Here is a 3,194-nt window from a genome sequence, read left to right as displayed (position 1 = left end):
AGTAAAAATTTTTGGTATACTGGTCATGCTGTCTCTGTCATCACTATTAAACTCTGCCATTGTATCTCGAAGATAGCCATAGGCAGTACATACACCAAGGGGCATGGGGGCCAATAAAACTTTATTTCTAAATATAGGCAGGGAGCTGAATTTTCCCCGAGGCTCAGAGTTTGCTTCACTAAGTTATTGATGAAGAAAGGGCTTAGGGTATAGGAACCAATCAACAAATATTAGCAATTGTTACTCTTTTATGAATAAACTAAATATTTGAGCACCTATTCTGTGCTAAGCACTGTCCTCACAGCCATGAGCAACACAGGCAAGGTCCCTAAGCTGGCGGAGCTTAGGTTATGGGTTGGGGACAGGAGGAAATGAGGAAACCGATGACAGGGAATAGCAGGCAGTGGTGAGGGCTACTGTGAGAATGTACTAGGGGCCAGGATAGTGATGTCAGGGCTGCCTCTATCAGAGGGGTGGTCAGGGAGGGCTTCTTGGAGGGTGTGACATTTAAGCCAAGACCATGACAGAGAGTGAGCCTTGTGGCAACTCTAACAAGAAAATTCTGGGCTCTGGCTCTCACTTCTGCCCTTGGCCCAGTTCTGAACTAGCTGTAGGGTCTCCAGTGCTGGGAGGACTTGGAGAAGGGAAGTGAGTGGGAGGAAAGACAGGACAGAAAGGAAAATCGGGGTCCCTTCTGATCTGCATCTCGGGGTGCGGCTGTGATTGTGGGAAGGGCATCTCCGCATCCTCCTGACCCACAGCCCCTCTCCCGGGATAGATCCCTTTCCTCAATGCCCCACCCCCTTCAGCCCTGCTTCCCCCTCACCTTCTCTCCTCCCACTGCCTGCCTCAAAGCCCTCGACACAGTCCTGGAACCCACTTTTGCTCTTCACATCTGTCTCTGGGTCCCAAGCTGGCTTTAGCCAGCTATTCACTATTGCAGCCGGAAAGACTCCTTCCCTGCCCCCTCCCCTGTCCCAGCCGTCCAGCAGTGGGTCTAGATTCTGCTTCCTCCTCTGCAGGGGAGGTTGGAACTCTAGACACAGGAGATAGACTGGGTTCCCCTGGAACCTCTCTGAGACACAGAGACCAGAACTGGAAGGGAACTTAGAAGTCCTGTCCATTGGTTCATGGTTCCTACTCCTTGATGGAGAAAATGCCTGTGTGTATATGGATTCTGGGCCCTGCTCCATGTTTCCTCTCTTCCCTACCTTCACACCCAACCTTGCAGCTTGCCCTCTGTCTCTCAACATCTGTATTGAGGTGTAACTGATATACAAAACACTGTGTACATTTAATGTACACAATTTGATGAGTTTGGACATAGGCATACACCCATGAAACCATCACCACAACTGAGGTAGTGGACTTATCCGCCAGCTCCAAAAATTTCATTGTGTTCCTTTGTGTTTGGTTTTGCTTTGTTTTGTTTTTGTGGTAAGAATACTTACCAAGAGAGCTACCCTCCTAACCAAATTGTGAGTGCAAGGAACAGCATCGTTAACTATAGGCACTTCAGCCTTCCCTTATTAAACATTCTGGCTCACACAGAATTCTGTGGCATGGCCTGGCCGAGGAACTAGGCCACCACACGTGATGTCGCTCTTCTATAGAAAACAAATTCTAAGCTCCAACAACCTTTGGGGTTGGAGCCAGCTTGCCTCGGTGACTGCCATAGTGAGTTAACTCTTGCCAGCTTCTATGTCAGAGGGATGGGTTACTTGACCTGGTCCTATTCCAGGATACACCCTTCTGGGAGCCTGTAGCCATCCGCCCCCTCCTTCAGTTCTCACTTCCTTAAGAAGCCTTGCTAGACTTTGTCCCCACTCTGATGCCCTCACTGGCTCCAGCATCCGCCTCAGAACCAGCACTGGCTGGTGTGCCCTCTTCACCCCAACCAACCAGTGAAGGCTAGAATGGCACCTCCTCTCTCCTTCGTTGTCCTCACCTCCCGAGCTGGCCAGGAGAGGGTTTCCAGGGCTGCCTGACTCACCACCAACTGGTATTGTCAGGCTGGCTGTCATGTGACACCGTGGGTCCTGGGGGGGGGGGGCAGGCAGTGTGGGTAGGGTGGGGGTGCTCCCAGGCCATTTGAGGGCCTCCCTCCCCACTACTTGCTGTCCTGTGTTGCTGTCTTGGTGCCCAGAAAGCTGCCATGGAAGGAAAAGTGTGACCCCTCTTCCTGTCAACAATGACTTTCTGCTCCAAGCTGACCCCCGGCGGGTGAGTCACTAGGAAGGGCAGTCAGTGGAGGAGGAAGCATGGGCTGGGAGCTTTCCTCCACAGCCCAAGGCTGCCAGAGGCCTGGGCATGGACAGAGGTTTTCTAGCTGAAAGAGGGGCTCGGGACAGGTTCCCTGGGGCTCCTCAAGTGGGAGTGATCTCCAAACTCCTCCTGTCTCCCTCAACCCCCTACAGGCCACACCAGATTGATGTTCTTAAACATGGCTTTGACCATGCCACAGCTTGCTTATAATCTTTGGAGGCTCCTCACTGCCTCTGCGATAAAGTTCAAATGCCTTAGCTTGGCCCAATCTTCCTTTTTTTTTTTTTTAAATGGAGGTACTGGGAATTGAACCTTGTCCATGCTAAGCACGCGCTCTACCACTGAGCTATACCCTCCCCCCAACCTTCCATTTGACCTCATCTCCCTTCACTCCCCTCCTGCCCTCCACTCCCATCCAGTGGCCTCCTCTGCTCCTGAATGTGGCAGTGCCCATGGCAATCCTACATCTTTGCCTTTGCCATGCTTCTTCTCCATCACTCCCTATGATGCCTTTTCCTTTCCAGATATGCTCAACCCCATTTCCATTCTCACATCATCCATCCATTCAAAAAAATTTGTTGTGCACCTTCTACTAGAATCCTAAGGCGGGGAAGGTATAGCTCAAGTGGTAGAGTTCATGCTTATCATGCATGAGGTCCTGGGTTTGATCCCCAGTACTTCCTCTAAGAATAAATAAATAAGTAAACCTAATTACCTACCCCCACTAAATATCAATCAATTGATCAGTCAGTCAATCAAAGAATGCCAAGCCCTGTGCCAAGAGCTGAGGTTTCTACTGCCAACAAGCTAGGCCAGGTAAGCACTCATGGACTGGCCAGGCTTGTGGAGGGGACAGAGACATACACAGACTCTTGCAACATAGAAAGGGGATCACCTGGGAGGAGCACCTCACTCAGCCTTGGGAAGAT

At 50.8% G+C, this 3,194-nt stretch overlaps 1 non-coding gene across 1 annotated transcript; it reads left to right on the top strand.

The window, feature by feature from the left end:
- Positions 1 to 2,874: 2,874 nt before the first annotated feature.
- Positions 2,875 to 2,948, top strand: TRNAD-AUC (transfer RNA aspartic acid (anticodon AUC)). Its single transcript has one exon. It is a non-coding gene; the product is annotated as a tRNA-Asp (tRNA).
- Positions 2,949 to 3,194: the final 246 nt, after the last annotated feature.

This window comes from Camelus dromedarius, chromosome 9 (assembly GCF_036321535.1).
Source record: "Camelus dromedarius isolate mCamDro1 chromosome 9, mCamDro1.pat, whole genome shotgun sequence".
Taxonomy (NCBI): domain Eukaryota; kingdom Metazoa; phylum Chordata; class Mammalia; order Artiodactyla; family Camelidae; genus Camelus; species Camelus dromedarius.
Note: the sequence above shows the minus strand (reverse complement) of the source record. Positions and strands in the feature narration are given on the sequence as shown.